General features: G+C 41.3%; 1 long non-coding RNA gene across 1 annotated transcript in view; it reads left to right on the top strand.

Moving 5' to 3' along the window:
* LOC306961875 overlaps positions 1-25956 on the top strand; it is a 99032-nt gene that overhangs the window by 35494 nt on the left and 37582 nt on the right. Inside the window, exon 2 of the long non-coding RNA XR_013792795.1 lies at positions 10672-10703. This is a non-coding gene — a long non-coding RNA (uncharacterized lncRNA). The remainder of the gene's footprint in view (positions 1-10671; positions 10704-25956) is intronic.

Here is a 25956-nt window from a genome sequence, read left to right as displayed (position 1 = left end):
CCTACAAACCTGGCAAGATTTAAACCTGTCATTTTCCATCCTAATAACATAAACCACGTTATAACTGCGTGGCTGTTGTCTCATGAATACAAATGCCGTTGTCCATAAGAAAAGAAAAAAAAAAAGAAGCGTCAACCATATATTAACAACACAGCTATAAGGCACGACGGCACTTTGTATAATCTTCAGAACGAGTTAATAGCTCATGTTAGAATAGAAGCACCAAGGCCAATTGTTCCCCCGTGCACACAAATCCATCGAGCGCGCCTGCTTCCAGAGTGACATATCCTCCGCATCCCACCTCTCGCTCCCGCGCTCTCCATCTACGTCCGTTTCCCTCTCCCCCTACATTATCCTATCGGCCCAATCGCTGCTACCCGTAATTTATAACGCCTCCACTACAGTAGTCGTCCCCCCCCCCGATTCCAGCAATGTAGCGAGGGCTCTTAAGAAGCTATTGATTTCTATTTGATTAAATGTCTCGCTGGTTTGCCGCAAATTAGCAAGAGTTTAATCAAATCTCAATCGATAGCTACTTAGTAACCCCCCCGCAGACACCTCATGCAAAGTAAAGTTAAAAAAAATACGCAGGTGAATAATAGGGAGACAGGACCCGTGGTGGAGCGACTGCGATATTTTGAATTGAGGCCGATTTGTTGATCCCGCATGTGCACGTTGTAAAGATGAACTTGCGTCATATTTTATCCATGATCCTTTTTAATGGGCTGTTGGTTTTAGGTAAAGTATTGATAAAGGTAACTTTTGCATATTCAAGACTATGGATTTCAGGTAGTGGAGAAAAATATTAACATTGCTTTAAAAAGGTGAATTTTAAATAGCTGTGTAAGCATATCAGAGAAACAAGTGTTAATTGGTTATTTCTTCGAGCGGTATCTGGCATCTAGTGGGTTATGGAAAATTGGCTCAATCAATGAAAAAGAAGAAAAAAAAAACAGTAATTCTGAGTGAAATTAGAGAGCGTTAATCGCAGAAGTTCCTGTGACAAAGTGAAAAAAGTTACAAAATGTGGCAAATATTTATGCAGAATAATAGTCAGAAAAACGACTTAGATCCTTGCGAGGCATCAAGACTTTTTAATTAATTTTCAAAAGTGCTGAAAATCTTAATCATTAAAGGTCTCATTGTAGAGTCAAATCCATTTTACCCCATTGTATTCTAATGTGCTTCCTATCAACAAGTGGGTCGCAGAACCATTTTCAGTGGGTCAGGAGTTGGACTGGGTACTTTAAAGGGACTATACGCCATTTAAAAAGGTTAAAACAATGTATCCCCCCCCTATGTTCCAGCCATGAATGAGCTCAGACCTTCACCACAACTGCCTCTAAAATCCTGCACTGTCACTTTGTAAATTCAAGTCCGAAGTGCCATCATGAACAAGCTTAATATAGAACCTGCAGTTATGCATAAGACCTGAAGTGGCAGTAGTGAGTATAAAATGACCAACTTGCATCTAGTCTCTTTAACAAAGCTTGGTTTTTGATACCAACACTTTAACTTTTTTGATACTCACAATATACTAAAATGTTGCCATCTAGAACCATAAAACAGAACAGTGATTTATTCCATTTCTTGTCAATTTGTATCATTTATTTGAGCTGGAACAACCAAGTAACTTCCTTTAAGGCTGTTCCTGGACCCAACAGGCATCAAAACTTGGGCTCTCAAAAAACAATATTTTCAGTTCCTGCAATCGATACCAGCAGTGCTTAAACCTTTTGTTTGTTTTTTTTCGACACCAAACTGGTATCTTTTAACGGTACCCAGTCCTAATTGGGAGCCTTGACCATTGGAACATTTCTTTCAGCATTTATCTTCTAGAAAAGTACAAAATCACCAACCGAGTCTCTTAAAATAACTTTTGACTATTACTTCTGCTTTGCAGGTTTAATCAATGCTTAAAGCTAAAGTACTAGCTAACTCATGCCCCTAGAGGCCATAAGCACCACTGCAGGTGTCGTAGCATGAAGAGTTTTTTTTACTTAGTAATTGTCCGTGAGAGTACACTGACACTGACAGAAAGGCGAAGGGAAAGAGGGATATTGTACATCCAGTTACACAATGGAGATTTTTTTTTTTCACTCAAACTTGGCTGTAAGTTTAAGTGGTGCTAGTCCGCAGTTAGCTTAGCTCATTAGCCTGTTAGCTTCTTCTTCATGATTCCATTAGTGTGTATTGGTGGCTCCGACCCGGAGGCAGCAAAGTTACAATTGTGTTTTTCTGGCCAGAGACACCAGGGGGAGATGAAAGACCCCCAATCATTCCATTAACACTTGTATTACCCCCAGAGACTACGAAAAGGATGTATTAAGGTAAACAATATATTTTAACAGCTTCAAACATCAATGTTCTTCATGGGTTGCAAATAAATGCTCTTATTTGGGTCATGCACGGTACTTCATCCTTGGGCATCTCCAAACCAGTTTATATTGTTAGCATTGCTGGGTCACTCTGCTCTCTGAAAATTGCAAATCTAATAAACTCATCTCTGCCAAGAATTGTAATGTTAGGAATGTGCTTGTAAAGTAAGGAATCAGTTGTGTCACAACGAGCGATTTAAAATGGACCTTTCTGAAAACGAGGGAAAATCAGCTACAGCAAAGATTTTGTAAGCACAATTAATATAGTGTTCCCTGCGATTTGGATAACTTCACATCTTTGAAATAGGACAACACCTACATTGCAAAAGAAGAGCATTTGCAGATGTGAGCATGAACACACAAAGCCTTTGAAAGTTGGAAGCGCCCCTCCGCCCCTCGCTTCAGCCCTGTGTGAAAAACCCTCTGTGACATCCATCATTTTTATTGGCCATCTGCGAGAAGGCCTTTTCAAAACAGTGAAGTATCACTTTGGACAGTCCTACCAAAATAGTCCAGGCTCGGAGGCAGTGACTGATGCCGCACTGTGAACTGATATATGCCACTGCACTCCACAATAGCCGCGTGGGTGTACCGCTTCACTCCGGCAAATACAGCTATTGTGGGGTTTATTGAGCATTAACCTTACATTTCAATAGCGGAGTCCCGGTCCTCAGGCTATAAGCTGTTTTGACAAGCCTTTTCTTCACTCCACATTTTTAGATATTGAAAATGGAATGCCTCTGCTGATGTGTGTACGCTGCGGTTTCAGGTCAGACTATTCAGATTGTTTGTGGTTAGCCACATAAAGTAAAGTCGTAACCTACTGCGCAAAATCTATACACAACCGATTACTGATGACATACTGCTGGTGTGTTTGTGTGCGTCTTTGATCCTTTTCAAAATGTACAGTGAAATACAGTTGCTATACACAGTTTGTGTAATTTGGCTCCATTTTGAGGCTTTCTGTGTTTCCCGTGTGTAAGTGGGATTCCATCACATGCTCCAGTTTCCACCATTTACCCAAAACATGCACAATAGGCTAATCGTTTAGCTAGATGCTTTGACATAGCTGCTTAGTGGTCACTCAGTGCTTCTGACAGACTCATTTCCCAACAGAGACAATAAAGTGCACCTAACCTCAGGTAGACTGTATTCTACTGCAGTGGTTCTCAAACCTTTTTTCTTGAAGCTCAGGCCCTGTGTAAATTACTTTCAATGTAGAAAGAAACCCTATTCCTTGTTTGGAGTCAGTGGCAATACATCTGCAGAGCGCCACCTACTGTGTAGAGTGTGTACTATTAGAAATTTAGAAACAAACTAGAAATGTACTTTTTACTTTGGAAAATATTATATACATTTCAAGAGGAGTAAAAGTGATACACAAATACAACTCAAGCAAAGTACAGATCCCCCAAAACTCTACTTACTACAGTACATTTACTTGATTACTGACCACCTCTGGTCAGATGCAGTGATTCTTTACTCTTGGCCCCACAGGATGGAACCACTGTTCTAATGTTTACTGATCTTAAATGCACAAAATACATCTCATTGCACCCAAAGTGGAATGCTCTTTTATTGAAGCTTCTATTAGATTAAAATCAATTGTCAAAGAGTCAAGGGAATGATCAGCGCAGCTAATTATCCTTGGTCAGAGAGGGCATATGGAATGGTAGTTTCTGTACTTAGGGCAGCTGTGGCTTTACAGTGTGACTAAGGTCTGATATGATTATGGTCCACGTAAAGCACAAGTTTGTGAAGCGGCAAATTAAAATATTACGTAGGCCTATTTCTTGGGAATGTTTCTGAAAAGTTGTGAACAGTGAAGTGAACAGAAGTAAAATTTAAATCATAGATTTATTTTTTTAAATGAATTTAATACTGTTTGAGGACTGAGCGTTCACTGTGTATATAATTTTGCAGTTTCCTTTTATTGGATATTTTATTTATTTATAAATCTTGCATATGATTTATGTTGGATGGACCTTACATCAAAAAAGCCATCCCCGTGACTTCTGTCGTTACTTTTTTCCATGGTTCTCCCTGTACAACCACTTCACAGACCCATCTTTATCTGCAGGTAAACACAATTTATCATAATACCTGCAAATCCAACAAAAGCTGTCCTCAAAGTAATGAAAGTTCAATGCAGTTAATTAAACGTGCATTGCCCATTTGCAGCCACCTGAAAAGAAGTCAAGATTATTGGCATCGCGTTGGACAAATTATAACGTGTCTGAGATATGATTTCAGACCTTGTTTTCACATCATTATGGTGCAATCATGTGATGTAATATTCATTCATCACATGGACTGAGCATGACACTGTCCTCAGAAAAATGCAGCAGCGTGACTTTTAAGACTATGCTCTACAAAATAAAGCCATATATAAAAAAAATGGAGGAACCTTTTTAAACTAAATTATATAGTAAAGACATGTATACAGTTTATAACTGAGCATGACATTTATAGAACAGCCAATTTGCAGGGACATGTCACACAAATTCCTTTTATATTTTTTTTATCATTCATCAGGAATATTTGGCTTTTGTATGGTCTCAATCATACAGGGGTTATTCATTGTGAACAAAAGACCCTACTCTGGAGTAAAAGGACATCTTACCTTCGCTTGAAATGTGCTTGAAATATTGCTGATTTTGGGTAGGTTCGGACAGTCTTGAAATAAGATTGCCATTCATTCACTCATATCATTCATTTGAATGGAGAAATTTACTTGTACACTTAAAATAAGACTATCACCCTTGAAATGGGCGTTGAAATAGGCCAAAGGCAAGACAAATGATTCTTGTTCCATTGGCAATACAGTCCAAACATATTTAACATACCGATAATTCAAGCACTTTTAAGTCATTTTTGCCTGAGATCAGATTTTTTGTACATGTACACTGTAGTTTAAGAGTAGGACCTTTCACTTCCTATTCAAGAAGCATTGTCAATGTGACTAATCGTCTTAGCAGTAAAACCTTTTTTTTATATAGCTAGTTGAGAGAACTTCCTGAGAACAAGCAAGATACTTACAAGTCAAATTGGACGGCCGGTGGATCAAAACAAAGATCATTGGTGAAATTGACATGTCCAATGCCACAAGTACCGAAGAGAGCTTTTGTTTGTATTAGTAATATCCATCATAACATGAGGAACTATTAAAAGAACTACAGTTTTTTGCTTCAACTAATCTTTTTTCTATTATATTGTTGTCTTTTTCACTGCCACTTATTTCCAATCATTGCCTTTGATTATACCTTACAATCCAGGCCCTACCTCAAAACTCTTTATCCTGTCTACCCTCCAGCTCTCAGAGACTTCAAACCATACTCCAAGAACCCCTTGTGTTGGTGAACACTTTTAATGCCAATTGTACTATAATTTTATCAACCTTATTGAACTACAAACGTCCCACAATGATTTCAGTATCTCTTTTTCAGAGGAATGAACAGGACAGTATTCCATTCCAGTATTCCAACTCCTAAAAATGGCTCCTTTCTGGTTCGATTTCTTTCCGTCATTTCTCTCTTCCTCGCCAACAGAGGCAAGACAACCTCCATTTGTGTCAAGTGCTGTTTTCGATTGCAAGGTTTCTAAAGCTGTAAAATGGCGCGTGTCAGGGCCCTTCACGCCCTGGGGCCCCCCGCTAACATGTGAGAGCCAACATGCCGCTGCTGGGTATCATCTCCCATCGCCGTCTGTCAAGCTCAGCAGACAGGCAGGCATCACACCAGCTGACAACTCGCATTCACGTCAAGAGCGCTTCATCCCAGGCCCGGGTCGATCGGAGCTGACTCGCCGCCGATTTGCTCCGAAAGTGGATATCTGTCCCAACGCGCATCACGCCAGTTCCGCGGGAGAAACGGTGAGTGATGTTTGGCAGTTTAGTGATGAAGACAGGCTGATGTTCAAAAGTCTGAGAAATGAGAGAAAGCTGAAAGGGGGGCATCCGCAAATCTATTCCAATGAGTGGTGGGAATGAAGTTTGCTGTCAGTCTGTCAGCTCAGTGGCATCACACAGGAGAGTGCGGAAAATGGTTTGGACATGTAGCTGCTCAAAACAACAGTGTTCATGTACAGCATTTATCGATTAAACACTACATACTTCTTACATGAAATTTCACACTGCTGTATTTTGGGAGGAACTAGAGAAGACTTGTTTTTCGCAGTAGAGGCACTGAAATGCGCTGGTGTGTTGATAGAGATAATACTCAAAGGGTGTATTTGACTTTTTGGTGACCCAGCAGCTGTATGGGTGGTTAGCATTGCGCCTTTGCTTTCCATCCCGGTGACCTCTATGACACTCCAGAATCAGTTGTTTTTAGGATGCCTGGTAGGTGTCCATTTCCTTTGTTATGTATTCATACCATCCAGGGAGATGGGATGAAACAATAGGTTGTGGTCACGATTTTCTACTAGAATGTCAGGTCATAATCTCCGTGGGTGCCGAAATATTTTCCTTGATCATAATTTGGAAGTGATTGGATTCACAAACCTGCCACTTTCATCTTATGGATGAGAGTCCTTTCATCTGACAAACATCAAGCACATCATTTTGAATATTGTCACCACTTTTGGACCTTTATCCCGTTTTTCACAACAACTTTTACAATGAATCTTTAAATGAACAGGCCACCGTTTTTACATACTGAGATGTGTTCTTACCATAGTTTAGACGAGTTGATGCGTAGCTGTCTGGTCTTTACGCATGGAAGAGCTTGGTCGCTTCTAACTTCACCTCCGTTTAGGTTAAGAGAGGATAGGAGGAGAGGCTAAATGCTAACAACATCTTGGTCTAAAGACCAGACAGGTACGCATCAACTCGTCTAAGCTAAGGTATATATCTCAGTATTTAAAAACGGTGGCCTATTCCTTTAAGAAGTGGTTAGCGCTCTTGCCTTACAGCTAGAAAGGCCCCGGTTCAATCATACTCTGGTTTCCCCTATCCCAAAAAACATGCTGGTCAGGTTGGCCTCGAGTTGCAGCAGCTCAGGACTACCCCAACATCTGATTTACACAATGTCATACTATTGTATAATGACAATAAAGTTCTTCTCCCTCTCTTAAATCTGTCCGGACACAAACTCTTCTCCAGCGGTTCAGGAAATTATCCATTTGTCAGATTTCATAAATTCTCCATTTAAAACAGCCAAAAGGAAAACTAGACAGACGGCTCTTTTCATTTTGTTTCACTAGAGAAATCATCTGCTAACCATCGCATATCACCCGATCAGATTTGAGGTTGGATTAAACCCTGACGAACAGACCCTGTGAGCGGTCGACTGGCACACGACAATAGTCCCCGTAAGAGCTGTCAGTGCATCACTTCCTCCTGTCTCCTCTCCCTAGCTCCTATCTTCTCTCCTTTTTTTACGGCGTCTGTCCGCCCGCCTGCCTCCCCTTATCACTCAAGGGTCTGCTAATTCACCAGCAAGGTTGCACTGATAAGAGCGTCTTCCCCTTCTCTCCCGCTCTCTCGCTCCCTCTCCGCGGATGGACGGGTCCCTGTGTCTCCCAACATGTGTCTGTCAGGATGTGAGCGTGACATGGGGACCCAAGGGTGACAGTCCGGCCTGGCCTTGAATTAAGGAGCATTAGAGATACACTGATAAAGTGACACTGTCGGAGGCAAGTGAAGGGAGAAGGCGACGAGAGCGCTGGCAGGCAGAGGCTGATGGGGAGTGGAAATGAAAGCAGATAGGGCCGACTGTATAGTGCCCAGTGGTTCCCAGCTGGAGGGTCAGGGCCCAAAAGTTAGTTAATTAGTTTAAAATCAAATGGATTGAATTTTTAAATGTTACATCAGTGTATTGTATTTAGGAATAACTTTTTCTTGGGTGAGATGCATGCAAAATTATTGCTCTGGATTTCTTTGTAAAACATATTGGTATCAGTATAGGATTGATATGGCCAAGGCCAAGTATTACCTGTTATTATCCAAAATACCTGGTACACCCATCCCTACCAAAAGTGGCTTGCAAGGCAATTTCCACTGAGCCTTTGACAAAAGTGACTCGGACGACTTGGAAAAGTATCTATGAATGTCCAGTAAAAGCACAAGACGCATTGTTAATAGTAATTTGTTTAGATGTTTTTATTGGCCCTATTCAATACTTACTGAATCAACGGCAAATCTATGTGATATTTTATTTTGACAACAGGCTACATACTATCCCAAGGCTGAAATGAATGTGTCAATATTATTTTTTTGGATGAGTTTTTACTTGGGTGACTGGTCATGATGAATTGGAGGTGGGTCCCAAAGCCACACCAGTGGGAACCTCTGGATCACTGGACTAGATATTTGTTATCTTTTGATCAATACAATCGTTGTGTTGATAATGTTATTTAAGCGGTTGGAGATTTTACCATATATAGTAACAGACACTTTGCATTGACTAAATTATTAGGATCTGAACACTGCATGTTTGGAACAGAACTCCAAAAGCCCTTAATGAGTCGTGTACGAACAACCATTTGTGCCATTGTTTCACTCTCTGGTCATATTGGTCCTAAATTGATTGGAGAAAATGTCCATGTGACTGGTAAAAAATGCGATATAGCTCTATCTCATATGTTGGAACAACAGTTTTGAGCTTCTTCCAGGCACTTGCTGTTGTACATTGCATCCAGCCACTATTGTGACAAAAAGGGCATCTGATGATTTGTTGTGGAAACCCCTAATGAATGAAAAAAAAGAAAGCAAACAGAAAGAATGGGGAATAAACAAAACAAAACAAAAAAGGCGTCCAGACAATACAGAGGGAGTTTTAGTGAGTTTGTGAGCGCAACATGTTAGTATGTGCCTGGGAGCATGTTTGAGGTGACAACAGCCTGAGGCGTACTGTGCCTGCTCTTAGAAGTGCACTGTGGAGGTGTCTGCACTTTATACAGTCTGTGTGCTGGGACACTCCAGCTCTTTCTGCTCTGTTTCCTCTCTGCTTCCATCGTTTAGCTCCAGTAAGAAGATCTGTCTCCAAGTCGCCGGCCCCTGTCCCCAGCCACCACCCAATGCAATAACAGGTCCATCTTAAACTGGAGACCCCGTGACTCCCTGTGAAGACACACAACATCAGAAACACAACATCATGCGAGCTCAAAGTGCCTCAGCTTAAAGACTGACAGATTTGGAAGTTGGAATTTACGTCTCTCGTGCAGTATATACAGGGGCTTAAAGTTGCGTATGGAACTTTTTGTGTAATAAAACCCAAGAATTAGCGCGTATTTGACCTTTGAGTATGGGTGGCTTGCATGGCACCTTTCCAATACAGAGTACTCAATGACGCTCAATTGTTTTTAGATATTGTGGCAGGTTTTCACGGCTGACAGACCATCTCCCAAGTTTCACATACGCATCCAGAAACCCCACACAACTATTGAACGACATAGAGGCCACCGTGATTGAAAGTAAAGGTTGAGCTATATCAAATTTGGGGTGTCGGTTGTTTTTTTTGCACCGAATACCTGCTGATGCTACACTTAGCCGATCGATTCTGACATTTTTGTTATGTGTCAGGAGTTGTGGAATCTACACAGTGAAATACAACTGCCAGTGGGAAGAAAGAAAGAAGGCAAGTGGTGAGCTTGGGCGAAAAATATGCCTGATAACGTCTTCCTGAACATACCACATCACCGCATTTGGTTCAAACATAGCTAATTTTCTGATTGTTTTTTGTTGTTGTTGTTGTTCTTTTTGCTTTCTCAGCTCTGTCTGGGTGCTTAACCATGCTGGTGGAGTGGATATGGGGATCAAACCAATATCCACTACCTCATACAGAGAGTTTGGGTTCTGAGAGATGATACTGTAATTCATTTGGTATGTGTGTAACAGTATGTAACCAGCTTTAGATGTTCAAGTATTTTACTGCTATGCTTATTATGGCCTTTATAATGTTTGGGTAAAGCCAACAAGGCAACTATTTATGCATCAACTATTCATTTTTATTATTTGACCACACACTCCATAGTCGTAAGTTCTGAACTCTCTCGATTTCCAGTATATCTGTATGGACAACCGAAATAGACTGTGCTGACATCCCCCGCATATCGTGGCCATATAGCGTTGTATACATTTGAAAAGGTTGCCGTGTGCAAGCGCTGACTCTGAATAAATAAAGGTTAAAAAGTGAGCGCAGCCCACCGTAACGTCACCATTTGCAAAAAAGATGAGGGGGAAAAAAAAGTGCCGGCATTTTGACAAAGACGCGATGTTACACACTGTCTGGATTCGAAGGGCCGAGTCAGCATGCTTCTCTTCACTCATACATCATTTTTTTTTTTTTCCCAGGCTGGATCGAGCAGTGTCTTCAGCATGCAAAGGTAACATTTGCCTTTATAATGGATTTTTGCCATTTCCATGATTTTATTGGGAGGGTAGAGCTTCTCTCGTCATTGAGCAGATATATAGGCTAACGTCTGCGTGGCATTTTAGCAAAAGGCCAGCTTGAGTACCCCTCGGCCCCTGTATAAATAACTGATATGAAACTTCCACACATGTCACAGCAAATTGTTTCATAAGGGATGGGAGGGATTTTGGTTTAAAGGTTCTTCTATATAATGATAAACTGACCTTTTTAAGCAGTTAACTAAGTACTTATAACAGAGGTGGGAGCAAGTCATTGTCCTTAAGTCTGCAGTTGGTGGGCCACAAGTCCAAGTCCTATGCAAGGTCAAAAGTTTGAGAGCACCCCAAGTCACAAGGCCCAGGTCACGTCCTGAGTCTTTGGAGCTGAAGATCACAAAGAGTGCCAAGTCTCAGAACATTTTGGGTCAGGACTCAAGACTAACAAGTCCAAGTCACGACTTGCAAGTACACTAGTGATATGTAATGTTATTTTGCATATATTTAAGTAAACCTGCTTGAATTAGCAAACCTCTTCTGTGATTTAGTTTCACCACTCATTTTGGTCATTTAAAGGAAACAGGCCACTTTTTTTACACACTGAGATTTGTTCTTGCCTGAGCTTAGACGAGTTGATGCGTACCTGTCTGGTCTTTGTGTGTGCCCTCAGTCACGCAAAACGACCAAAGATGTTGTTGGCATTTGGCCTCTCCCAATGTATTCCTATAGCTCCAAACGGGGGGGGAAGTTAGAAGCTACCATGCCCTTCCACGGGCACGCACAAAGACCAGACAGGTACGTAATCAACTCGTCTAAGCTCAGGTAAGAACACCAAATTGCCTTCCCTTTGCCAAATTTTGCGAAAGTTATGCGAAAAGTACGTTGAATGCCTATGTGTTCAGAAGTAAAACTAGTAAGCTTAAAAACTTAAAATACTAACTGAGTAACATTTTACCCTATGAGAAGAATATGTTTCAAGTTATTGTCGGTGACAGGCGGAAAATACAAGTAGCATGTCTGGTTTCACTGGCATGTTTGTAAATATTTGGAGCTTCGTGACAATTTACCTGCTCTTGTGCCATAACATATGACAGGAAATGTTCTGCAGTGCGGCTTTAAGTAAGTTTGTGGTAAGGAAAAAGAGTCGGCACAGGCAGGAGTGTGTTCAGGCAGTAGGAAGGAGAACGGAAGGAGACTTACTGACAGTTAGATGACATGGCTGCTGTTAGTTCACAAAAATGCACTGTCTGTCACTTCCAATGTAAGACTCAGTGCAGCCCTGGTGAAACTGTCAAGTGCGGTGTTTCCTGTAAATATTCAACAAAATGTGCACAATACATTTTTTGCGGCCAAAAAAAAACCAAGCAATGTTGATAGTGATAGACACAGTTTTACACAGTTTAAAGCTTTGTTATGTTCAAATCAAACATTGTTTGTTTACTGATAACAATGTGGTGTAAATTTACTCACAATTACAAAAACACATTTTACCTAATGTAAAGTTAATGTTTGAGTTCCCAACACGACTGAGTCCAGCACTTGGGTTGACAGATCCTGTGGCTCAAACCAGTTTGGAAATGAACATAAAGGTACTCTTTTTTCCGTCCAGAATCCTTGCACATTTCCCAACTCCTAAGTAGTGCCAGTGCATTCCTCCAGAAGTTAAAGCTCAATTACTGAGGTTCTTAGCTTTCAAAGAAGGATTTTTTTTCTCCTTCATTCTTAGTTAACTTTGTTTAAAGGAACAGGCCACCGTTTTTCCATACTGAGATCTCTTCATACCTGAGCTTAGACGAGATGATACGTAACCGCCTGGTCTTTGTGCGTGCCCCTGGAAGAGCCTGTTTGCTTCTAACTTTCATTTCATTTCATTTATTTATTTATTTAATATGGACATAGCAATTACATTGGACGAACCAGATGCATTGTTTAAAGTGTTATAGCACATGTGCTAATTTTCAACACCTGTCCATAGGGGGCTTTTAGGTTTCAAAGATAAAACACATTATTAAACACAGTTACAATAAAACAGATTATTAAACTCGATAAGGCACATTTACACATGTGAACACCTTTGGGCCGATTTGAGCCACTGTTTAAGCTCTCTGGTGAAGATGGTAACGTTCGTCTGCAGTTTCAGAGCCGTAGGGAGAGAGTTCCACAGCGTAGCCCCTCTGAAGGAGAAGCACGACTGTCTAAAAGATTTTTTAAATTTTGGGAGCACACAATCCCCATTAACTGAGGCTCTGGTGGAAGGTCTGAGAGAGCCCTGACACCTCACCATGAGGCCAGAGAACAGTGGTGACACACAATTGTTCAGACATTTAAAAGTCAATTTCAGTATACTAAAATTTACAAAGTTTTCAAAAGTAAAAAGCTTGTGCTTTTGTATGATATCACAATGATGCCATCTCAAAGGTTTCTTGTCAAATATCTTGATTGCCTGTTTATACAGAGAAGTGACTGGTTTCAGAGTGGACGCTAATGTTTGTGACCATGCTGTAATGCAGTATGACAACTTCACCCCGTTTGGAGCTATAGGAATATACTGGGAGAGGCCAAATGCTAACAACATCTTTGGTCATTTGCGTGACTGAGCGCACGCACAAAGACCAGACAGGTACGCATCAACTCATCTAAGCTCAGGTAAGAACATATCTCAGTATGGAAAAACGGTGGCCTGTTTCTTTAGTCTATGGCAATCGTGTTTGCTAGTTTTCCAGCTTCTGCTTCTTTAACAAATCAATTCCTTTTCTACATATTTGATGACTATCCCCAGTGTCCTTCCACTCTTTGACCACTTGATTGTTGCTTTCCCGCATTTTCCCCTTCATCCATAAATCCGTGGGCGCTTCTATTTTCTGCTCCAAGTCCGATCCTATCTCATCCAGCACCTTTAATGAAGCTCGCGTGGCCTCTTTAAGTCCTGGTACATTTGACAGTAATGTGACACAGTAATATCCAATGATGGGCCCCTCTTTCCATTCACATCGATTATGAATAATACATACTTGCAAGCCTTATAAACATAATACATTAGTTAAGAGAACTTGATGTGTGTGTGTTTACTTGGCACCTATGCGCGGAGAGATTAATTAAACATGAACAAATGCGCATTTCTTCACTCTGACTGACACTAAAGGTAAAAATAAATAGGTTATCAATGAATAATTGACTGGACAATGGGAACGCTTGTCACGGGTGTTCTGTTGAAATGAGGTGTCCACTAGTTTGCCTTGACGGGTGTTGCAGATTAGGGCCTGGCGTGGAGGGCATTATGCAAAGTGCTAATAGCCAAAGTAGTGAATGTGACCTCCTTCTTCATCCGTTCCGTTGTGGGTGACAGCGCAAGCACTCTGTAGTTGGAACAATGAGGACTGGCACTTAGAGGCGGCCTCAAAAGCACTCAAGAAATTCCAAGGAATAGTTGATAGTTGTTGATAGGGCTGCATGAGCGTACAGCAGACTTCACGTGTCTTGAAACAATGCAATAGATGTACTGGAAAAAATAACATCTTATCTCGGACAAAAATGCTTGAATTATCGGAATCTGTGCTGATATTGAGTGGGTTTGGACTATCTTATATTGCCTATGGAACCAAAATTATTTATTCTTCTTTTTTGCCCCATTTCAAGTTTTTTTTTATTGCTTGTTCCATTGGCAATCTTATTTAAGGATTGTCCAAACCTACTCAAAATCAGCATTGATAATCTTAAAGGGATTATACAGAGTTTTAAAATGTTAAAATTATGTATTTTCCTCCCCCAACATGTTCCAACAATGTCCTAATGTGTAGAATGATCCCAGACCTATTCACCACAACTGCCTGTAAAATCCTGCGCTGTCACTCAAAAAGGTGTTACTTCGGGTCCGAATTGCCTCATGCAGGAGCTTAATATAGAAGATGCAGTTGCACATAAGGCCTGGGGTGGCAGTAGTGAGTATAAAATGGCAAACTTGCATCTGGCCCCTTTAATTCAAGCACATTTCAAGACATTTATCTAAGATAGGATGGCATTTTTTTCCTAAAGCTCATAGTTCTTGTCAGCTAGTACGACACAAGGATTGCAGGTTAAGATCTCATGTAATTTTCGACTTCAAAGAGTGTGGATTCCATCTGGTTGCACTGGTTCCCCAACCATCAAGCTATTGCATACACAATGGGCTAATTGTCAGCTGTGTGAAAGAGTCTGGCTCAAGGTGTTTCCACGCAATGCCAAAGTTCTGATACAGTTCAGTTAGTTGACGTTAGATTTAGGGCAATGTCTGCAAATATGCTGGGGACAGCAGAAAGGAGAGTCCAACTTCCTGATAGACTGGTGGACGAAGCTGTCATTCAGTCAGTCCGATGGGTGCGGGGATTTATCTTTGAAACAACCCTGTTCACTCTGCCACAAGAAAGTCAGTTGAACAGGGGCTATCCAGATAATAAAAAGAGCCCAATAGCAGAGTAAATTTGCTTCCAGTGTATTTCCTTTGTTTGGCTGGAACGCACAAAAAATTTAAAAACGGCAGTCTTCTCTTTTCAGCTTTTAGATTATATGCAGAACTCGGGACAGTGGAGGGTCTATTTGTCCTGGGGAATTTGGGGACTTTTGTTTTCAACTTAATGGACGGTAATATGGTAAATAATTCCATATCGACATTTTGACTGCCCTCTACAGGATACCTAAATCACTGCACTCGTCTCCTTCTCCGGGGCGAGAGTTTATCCTTCAGCGTTTGACCGTAGTAAAGGAGCTGCCAGTCATTTGCACGGCAGATTGTAAATCCCTGTGGAAAAGGAAGTAAAAAGGACCAATTACTTTTAGATCTCCGTCTCTCTAATCAGCCTAGTGAGCCACGTAAACTCTGACCTTCTGGAACCGTCATGCGTTTTACAAGAACTCTCTCCGTACACCGGGATATTGGAGGTTTGGCGTGTCACTCATTGGTTTTTCCCTCCCTTTTCTAAATCATAATGTGCACTTTGACAAACAGTGTAATGATTCTTGTTTTATGCTATGAGCGCTCAATCATTTGTCAGGCTGTAAAAGCGCTTTCGGAAGTCACAAGTGGATGGGTGTAGTCGACTGCCACCTTCAGCTGTGCTATTAAATTCCAGACAGTGATCAAAGCTTTAATTAATGTGAGTGTGCGAAATGTAAATGAGGCTGGACAATGTGTCGAATGTAGTGGCTAGTATTCAGGTGTATTGAGACCTAGTAGTACTGTATTAAACATGGGTAAGATGACACGGTATGGATGGACGTGCCTTCTTTTAAAAGCGTCGAAGACCAATAGGAAACCAACCAACAATAGGTTCATGATGGCAATATGCAACATCATGAACAACTGCCATGATTCAGCACAAATAAATGTGATGTGGTCACTGTTTCTACCACCAGCATCTAGGCCTCTGCACATAGTATGCTGGATCATTGTTTAATCTGCTTCACCAACCACCGAGAGTAGTAAAACATTCATACAGGATTTTTTTTTCCCCCAAAGACAGGGTGGAATTGTCTATTGGGTTCATGTTGGTACGTCTTTCAGCAGCTACTGATCTTGCTGCGTAGAATGCAGGGATAGACCATGCCATGTTTTGCATGCAAGTTCCCAATCATCGGACTGAAGTTGAAGTAAAGCCATAAGTCAAATACAGGCAAGTCCAAGACCAGTGACGAAGACATGAAAGGCCAACTCACTGGCACTATAAGTCCAAGTCAACGTCCCAAGTAAACTACAAGCAAGTCAAGTCCAAGTCGGTTGCCTTGAATTTAAAGTTCTTTCAAGTCTTTGTTGACTCGATTGGTTTCAGTCTTTCCTCGTACTGAACATGATCAGCCACTACTTTGAATGTCAAGATTAATGCACACCTTTACAAATCATCTCTTGTTTGTGAAGTAAAGTTAGTACAATCTTGCCAGATGCAAACGCAGCTAGTTGACCATTTGTGTTGACATAGAGGACGTTTTGAAACGCAAGACCTGAAGAAAGGCTATGTTTGCCCAGTGTGATGGCGTTACGAGTCTGGCCGGCAGAGCGAAGGAGAAGGAGGCAGTGAGCAGTGTATTTTACTACAGCCCACTGCCAAATGAAAGAGGTGAGAGAAATTGTCCTGTCAGTCAGAATCAGGCCGCTGCTCTTTGTGATTGTAGAGTGTGTGAGAGTGCATGTTTGCCCATATAGTGTTGGACAGGAAGCCATAGCCTCTCCAATAAAGCTTGATCATGACCTTGATGTTCACTTAACTTACTTGAGCGACTACAAGCTGCCCTGCCCTTAGCACCCGGATCACCTTGGTCTGGTAATGTTGATACACGGTGCATTGCAGGCTGGAGGAGAGACTGTAAGAAGCACAAAGAAAGGTTGGCAAAGAAAGAACAAGCCTTTTGAACTCTTCAACAATGAGTACACATTACTGAAAATGTGTGTTTATTCATGTAAAAATAAAATAAAAGTTGAAACATGAGTATTTTGATATTGATGGGAAGACATATTGATGGTAATTTGTAAGAGCTCTTCTCTCCAGTCATGCTGACGGACCTTCAAATGAAGAGTGACATTTCACTCTGTGTGGCATTACAAGATCTTCCATTGGCATAGTCAATATTGCACCACTATTTGTTGAGCACAATTTGGAGAGGGGAAAGCACTTTTTGAAAATAGGTTGGAGAGATTTCCAATATAAAAATAACATAAAAAGCCCTGAGTGGTTCATCTGTTGTAAAACACAAATCTGGCATAGACACTTTGACTGCCATCGAAATTATTACAAACAAGTAAATCAACATGACACTGTCAGTGAAAATAAAAACAAAGTCATTTGAAAGGCTTAATTAACATAAATTCATTTAGCACTTCCAAGACTTGATGACAGTAGATTTGTATTATCCACACAGAGATGACACACATTTATCAAATGTCTGCCCTTTGGCAATTGAAAACTTTGTTTGTGACAGAATACATAACAAGCGGATGAAAAACAAATCCAAGAAGAGAAACCTTGACAGTGACACATCACTGAGCTGCCGGCTGCTCTGAGCACCCCCAGGCCTGCCCTGGGTTCAAAAAGAGCCCAGCGCTGGAGCTGAACACTTCTGACATGAGGCCCTCTGTATCGCTGCTCTGTCACTGCCTCTCCACTCCCATTCTCATTACACTAATGTGATTTTACAAAGTGGCAGTAAGGATGGCAGATGAGGCGACAAACCGTGCGGCTCTGAACGCCTTACCGCCGGAGACAACTCATCCAGTGCAGATCTGTGATGGGCACAACCACTGAATGCTACTGAGTCGAGAGGAACGTGTCATTCCACAGACATCATGTGCTGCCTACACTCTGCCACACACATGTGCACACATGAGGTGGAAATGTGGAAAATTATGACGGTCAAGAAGAGACAAAAAGCAATAAAGTCAAGCCCATATCTTTTAAAGTAGGTATATAATTGTGCCTAACATAAAGCTTCTTTGAGCATCTCATTGATGACACTTTTATATCATGAATTAAACTGATGTGTGAAGGAATACTCTTTTAAGCATGTTGCTTGGAGCGCCCTCGACTGTAAGCAAGTGGAATTAACCATAGTAAAGACAAAGTACAAGCCACCATTTTAACAGAAGAACTTCCAAGGCAGTAATTTTGGCTGCTCCCAGATTTGGATTTTTGTAATACTCTGGTATAGAAGTTTGGAGTCCTCACTGTTTGACTCCTTTACTTTCCTGTATATTAGTGTTGTCTATAATGTATTTCTTGTTGTAATTATTACATTAAGATGTGATTTGAGTAATTCTACCTTAAACTCCCAGCACCTGTCATTTTGATGGCTCCATTTCAATGTAAATGTTGAACGTATACATTTTCTGTTGGCCCTAGCAAGTTTGGGACTAGCTCAAAACCTTTAAAAGTTTTGTGCTTTGAAAATGTGGTAGAGACTTCCATATTCCAAATTATTAAAACCCCGGTAAACGAAGCCAAAACTCCTACACCAGGCATGATGTTTTTATCAAGTTTATAACATGGTAAAGGCTCAAAAAGGAACTGTAATATATAGTAGTAAGGATGGATAACACGTAAAACTGTTAATTTTAAAGATCACACTTTACTTTTCGGTTAGTTTAGTCATTTCTGTACACCACTAATTTCTAAATATTGCTAAACTTTTTAAAGACATGCTCTTTAACCACTCTCACGGTCACCCATCTGTCTTCACACCTAAAGAAAGAAAGTCCAAATCCCTGCAGAATGGCTGACCCCTCGCCCCCATGTTTTTAGCCATTAGAAGCAGAGTCTTATTCAACATGAGGTCAGAATCCCTCCCAGAGAGAATTAACACATAATTGTTTTGTTTCAAACAACTGTTACTTTTGTTCCGTTTCTTGCTTCTTTAAAACATAAAAAAAATCATAAACAGTGGGAACTAAGAATCATAATTAATAGCCACATGAGAATTTGCTGGACTCATTAGCGAGCTTGGAGCAAAGTAAAGAACGCACGAAAGAAACACAACTGGTCTGAAGATTCCCGTGATTGGAAAGTGGTGTGCTAAAGCCTGCAGCTTAATTGGTTAACTTTTCGTCTAACTATGAGGGAAAGTAAACTTTAACTGGGTACTAATTGCATAGGAGCGCTGCATGAGTTTTACTAGCGCCAACAAAATGAAAACATGTGACTAACTGCTAAAGGAGTATCAAACATTTGACCAAAGTAAAGCAGTAATACGATTTTTGTGATTTTTAGATGTTTTTTAGATTTACTGTATCATTGAGGTGGTGCCTGCTCTGTGTCTATCACTTCAAATCCAAGGTTGGAAAGTCAGCAGAAAAGGTCTTGAGTTTGTGTAGGTCTTCTCCGGTTTCTCCAGTCTCTGAAGCCGGGTGTAATCGAACGATCAGTCGTCGTGGGGAAAATCTTATGTCGTAGCTCAAAATCCCAGGCCATAGGTCGTACAGTGAAACAGGGACAAAGATTTAAAATAGAACCTTTTGAACGACCAAAAACGAGCTGCGACCGACATCAGGCAGTGTCTGATATTTTGGAAGGCTAGTTGCAGAGTAAGCCATCCTCTAACTGCAAATAGGATCTCTGTCAGGCATCTCGTCAACACCGCACGCCGCCAGAGTCAAAAGCAACAGAGGCTAGGCACGGGCCGGTCCGACTCCGCATGTTACAGGACTTTCCCTGCACTTTTCCTTGAAAATAAACACCGCTAGCATGGGGCACGTGCCTCAGCGAAACACATGCCTTCTGTAGCCTGATATTTGATAAATTTGGGAAAATCGGACAGTGTATACCAGCCATTATACAGTGGGGGAAAAAAGTATTTGACCAAATTCCAATAGAAAGTCTATGGGGAACTGACCAAATACCTTAAAACATGTACAATACATAAGGTTTCCTCATGAGCTATGCATAGATACAGACGGCATCTCTGGAATCGTCCATATATGACCCTATTTGAAAACTGTTAAGGGGGAAAACAATTTGGAGAAAAATCTCTTTCTCTAATTATTCAAAAACTACTTTAACAAATGCTGAATTATGAATATAGTTTTCTACTAAATATACATACAATGACATGGGGAGGAGCAAAGTGGTTCAACAGCCCATAAATACATAAATAACGGAGAATGCAAACAGAATTCTTCATGTTAGTATCGTGCTAATGCTAACGGCTAGCTAGTGCGAGCTACAACTGCCGTTTTTTCACTTCTATTGAACAATCTGCTGTGAGAAAATATCCATATGGACCCGATTTACACTTGACTTTATTTATGTGTGATAAATAAGTTCATATTTCACAAGAAAATGGCTAAAAGGAGTGGAAAATTGTGTTTCTCTAAAGATACTATTTTCCCCCTCGACGAAGCCACATTTTTGTGCCCCAACCAGGAATGTTTGACCTCCACATAAAAAAAAATCAGCTTATTAAACACACATAGAATTACACACACTCTCGAAACAACACCAGTAATTATAGTAGAAATAAATTAATTGAGTTTAGATGTAATAGTTTAAGTGTTGGTGCCCCGCCCCAAAAACCTGAGTTTCTCTTCTCTGCCTCTGCAGCCGAGCCGTGCTGAAGCTCTCTCTCTCTCCTCACCTTCCTCTCTTTCCTTTTTCACTTGCTCACTGTGAGCTTCGACAGCAGAGAGCAGTACATGAGAGAGCAATGTTTTGTCAGGGCATTTGTTTGCTGATGAACTTATTACGTTTTGGCCTGTTGTATGAACAGGCTGTGCGTGAAGTCTGCTCTCATGGCATCACTCCGTGCGCTGCATCATCGGTTGCATAACTGTTCTTTCTCATTACATTTGAGGCCCTTTTTGTTGACTAACAATACACCGGTTCAGATACAGTGTCAGCCAGTCCTTTTCTGGTGCCCACAATCAAATAAATGAATGGCCAAAAAAGATTTGTTCTAGTCAACACTATAGTGTACTTCTCTATAATCTAACCTGAGTAGTTCAAGAAGGCTTTCTTTTTCTAGTAATTCTATGCACAAAACACCTTTACGTTTTTTATAGTGTACAGTACCATGTTAAAATAACTGACTAGTGAGACTGTGCCACTACTTAATTTTATATATTGCCTCTCAAAGTGAATTTTTCCAAGCTTAGTTTTCTGAAGAGCTATTTCACGTTGACAAATGGGCATACTTAGCGGCTAAACTAACTTAACAAAAGCATTAAAAACTGCTGAAACTGTCATCTCCCATGATATAGCGTCTTTAGCACCCCCCCTTAACCCAAAAGTACTTTTTCCCACACTTTTAATTATGACAGACAGCGCTGAGCACCGGGCGCTTTGACAGCACCACGGAACGCTAATTGACAAAGACATTAAAGGGAATCCGAGTACAAACACGTCGTCCGGCCGGCTCAACGGTGAACGCGCCGCACGCTGACGTATACCGTATATGGCTTCTGTCAGCGCTGAGGAAATGCAACAAATAAACACGCGGAAGTGGACGAGCATCAAACGGCGCTGACTCGAACGGGGCTGACAGGCGATGCTCAAATCGCCGCTAGCGTCCCTCTCTGCCTCTCCACAGCTGATTTCACTTTTTGCAAGCATTTTGCCACTGACTTACCCCCCCAGCCCCCACAATCTCCTTCAAAACTAATTAAGGCAGACGCAGCACAAATTAATATTATTGTCTGTTCGCTTGCTGCGACAGGAGGATATAAAATAATAAAAAAAAGTGTACTTTTATAGCGGCGCTGTTGGAACGAACAATGGTTGTCAAGCTGATTTTATTTTCTTTCTTTCTATCTTTTCTTTTTTTTTGTAAGTGCGGTGGTGCCGGGGTTGGAGCTTGACTTCGTTAATCGGCAGACGACAGTTTAACAACTTGTGCAGCCGTAATTAATGCCAGGTGAAATAAACATGATGGGGGGTGGGTATACTCTAGGTGCATATAGGAACAATGTAAAACAATAAGTTGAAGAGAATGGAATAAATATTTTAGACAATCTCATCTGTCGCCATCATTCAGGTGCGGGGACCACCTGACTCCCCCCTCCTCCTCCCCTCCCCGCTGATAATGCACATAACCAATGAGGCAAACAGCGACGTGCAAAAGCCATTACTATGTTTAATAATGACTACTACATGCACGGACAGACCGACGGTGGGAAGTGGAGGGTTTGAGCTAAGCACGACCTGACTGAAGGGAAAGGTCTGATGACTGCAGTGATGAGGTCAAGCTTTTAGCCCCTGACAGAGTTAAGGGGATATTCAGTATGATGTCACACAATGTCGTATCAGTGTGCGTTCACAAGACAAAAGACAAATAATAAAACTTCATAATTTATCTTGGAGTTCACAAAATAGTACAGTAGATGCTTAGGTTTTGTATCTTTCATCAGAATAACAAGGAAAACAATATGTTGCACAATGCACAATTTTGACTGAATGTGCTTAAAGGAACAGGCCACCGTTTTTCCATACTGAGATATGTTCTTGCCTAGACGAGTTGATGCGCAACTGTCTGGTCTTTGTTCGTGCGCTCAGTCACGCACAATGACCAAGGATGTTATTAGCATTTGGCCTCTCCCAGCATATTCCTATAGCTCCAAACGGGGGTGAAGTTGGAAGCTACCACGCTCTTTCACGGGCACGCAAAAAAAAAACAGACAGGTTCGTATCAACTCGTCTAAGCTCAGGTTGGAACATATCTCAGTATGGAAAAATGGTGGCCTGTTCCTTTAATGATGAGTGACTCCCAATATTAATGTCACTGTATACATGCGTTTCCAATGACATCACGCATAGCTCCGGCGGGCCATTTTGAATACCGAAGTAGAATTATGCAGTTCTACAACATGTAACGATACCTCTACTCATGATGAAAATGAAAGACAACTCATTGTCGGTGGCATTATTAATCATTATATTATATATATTATATATCATATTATATTATTATAATCATTGCTCAAGACGCACGTTTATGTGATATACAGTTTGTCATGTCAGCAGAGCCTGAGTCAGTGTTTAAGCTGCTCAATACGTTAGCATGCTACCGGATAGCATTTAGCTTCAAACATTGACAGGCGATTCAATGAACTGTCAACGGTTGTATGCTCATTTGTTTTCTTAACCCCCACCTGAAACAAGCACATTTTGTCCAGTTTTTCATTGCCCAAGTCTAAAAGCTTCTTGAAAAAGCGTCAAAAATGAGGCGATAACGAGGATGGAAACACACAAAAAAACCTTTAAAAAAAAAGTGACAACTAGAACCAAAAATGTGATAAAAGAGCGGAACTGCAATGGAAAAAAAGTGACGACAACGCAGCAACAACGTGAGGAAAAGGATAACTTTATATCAGTTTTGAAGGTCTTGGCTTCCAGACGAGAAGCTTCTAGAAAAACTCACTTAGTTAAAGGGGCTAGATGTAAGTTCGTCATTTTATACTCACTACTGCCACCTCAGGTCTTATGTGTAACTGCAGCTTCTATATTAAGCTCGCATGAAGGCACTTTGGACCCGAATTAACACCTTTTTGAGTGAGATTTTAGAGGCAGTTGTGGTGAATAGGTCTGGGCTCATTCTACACATCAGGACATTGCTTGGAACATGTAGGGGGAGGAAAGTACACAATTGTAACATTTTTAAACTCTGTATAGTCCCTTTAAGGCGGGGGTGAAGAGGTCAGTCTAGAACAGTCCAAATCTATTCAAAATCAGCATTAATTGTCTTAATTCAAACACTTCAGCCATATATCTAAGATAAAATGGTAGATTATTAATTAAATAAATAATGCCCTCCCTCCCATCCTGTCATTCCACAACCATGTGTGTGTTTCTGTGTGGTGTGTTTACTCTGCCCATTACATAATAAGGATGTAGTTTAAGCTGGTGTTAGTGTTGTGTGTGCTGCAGCCGTTAGCCGGGCCCTGCATTAGCTCCCGACTGCAGGGGTTAATGGGGTGCACACACTCCCCTTGTTCTCCGCCCGCTCTTAACAACCGACACGACACCGGCCGCTGTTTACACATGCAAACTCTTCCCAACTCCGCTCCCATACCTCCCAGGACGCTGTACATATCACCCGGCGTCACACGACTTAAAAAACAAGCGGCGAAATAAAGAAAAGCAGACAGCACAAGAAAGATAGTCTGAGGCTTGCGCGCGAAATACGTTAGCATATAAATAAAGCAATTCATCTTCTGCCTTTTTTTCTTTTTTCTTTTTTTTTTTCTACAAGAATAAACACTAATTTTCCTAACGCTGACCCTGACAAATGGTACCGCGAGGAATACGGGGAGAAGTTCCCACAGTGGAGGTGCGACCGGAGCGCGGTCCGTCTCACCGCGGCGGCGACGCTTACGACGCTCAACCAAGCGGCCACCAATCACCATCTCTCTATGTCTGGGGCTTCTTCTGCCGACTGTGAGCGTGGCTGGCCTGGGAGGTTAATAAACGGCTCGTGTCAAAAGTGTTGTCAGTCCATTCTTTGCTTGTTTGGGTTCATCTGGGCTAGTTGTGTGGAAAAAAAAGGGGGGGTGGGGGGAGCAGTAAAGCAAAGGCTATGGAGAGAGAGAATGGTGGAGAATGAGGGGGAATGTATTGGGTGCGGGCCCGCCTCTTTGGAAAGACCGGCGGGACCCCATCGGCACATCACTGGAGCTTTATCGATTTCTACCCAGCGTGCTCTTTGTCAAAAATCAGATATGGTGCGAGCCCCCCGGACCTCCTCACCTTTTAAAAGCAGACGCAGGGCCTTTTGGAGCGCGCTTGTGTGCATGTAATGGCGCACGCTCGAGTGTTGTGCTCTTTGTCTAAGGGTCAGGGGGCTCCGTGATGGACCTCGGACCAAACAAGCTCACACACACACAGAGAGAGAGAGAGAGAGAGAGGGAGAAAGATGAGTCCAGCTGCCATGGTGGTAGTTGTTTGAGGCTGATATTGCGGCGTGGACAGGATTCATATACTGTAAAGACAAATGTGTTGCGGCGATACAGAGTGTGTGGCATTTGAGTTATGGTCAAATATTGGCCGTCATTTGTTCAAGCACTTTTTCAGATGTATTGGTAGTCATTTAACTATCTGTAGTCTTCTGTGTGTGTGTGCTGGAAAATTATGGAAAAGTATTAGTAAGATATGAAATAAAGTAAAAATAATGCCTAATTCAAACTCGAAAACTTAACCCAGTATTCAGCCCAGGAAAGGTTTTTTTTTTTCTTGGCAAAAATATGCTGCATTCATTCCAGGTTCAATCATGTGCATTGGTATGTTGGAGAAAAGATGCTCAGTATGCAACAGCATGTTAATGCGTAAAAAATAGGCATTGTCTTTAAATAAAATGTACTCTTGTGGCCCCAGGAGCTCAGTTCATAGAGATGCACGCACATGATGCACAGTTCGGGCTGAATGGTTCCTTGATGTAACGTTTTATCGAGTGTCCATAGAAGCGCATATGTCATCCTTTCGTCTACATACATTTTGCTGGTTTGTGGTTTTAATAGCCTACATCTACTTAAATTGTAAACCGAGTGTGCAGCAACAATCCTTTCGATAGTACTGTATCTAGAATTTAAAGATGGTTTACACAAAATGTATATTTATGAGCTTATAACCATGTTACAAGTAATTGCAGTAATGTGTTTGAACAATCCTTTTTAGTTTCTTTTGTGCTCCATTCTGTATCTCCTGGATTTTCAATTTTTTTTTTTTTTTTTAGATAAACCATCACCCCAACGGTTCGTTATCATTCTGCACATAAATGCGTTTATCACAG

The sequence above is a fragment of the Gobius niger genome (assembly GCF_951799975.1).
Source record: "Gobius niger genome assembly, chromosome: 4".
Taxonomy (NCBI): domain Eukaryota; kingdom Metazoa; phylum Chordata; class Actinopteri; order Gobiiformes; family Gobiidae; genus Gobius; species Gobius niger.
Note: the sequence above shows the minus strand (reverse complement) of the source record. Positions and strands in the feature narration are given on the sequence as shown.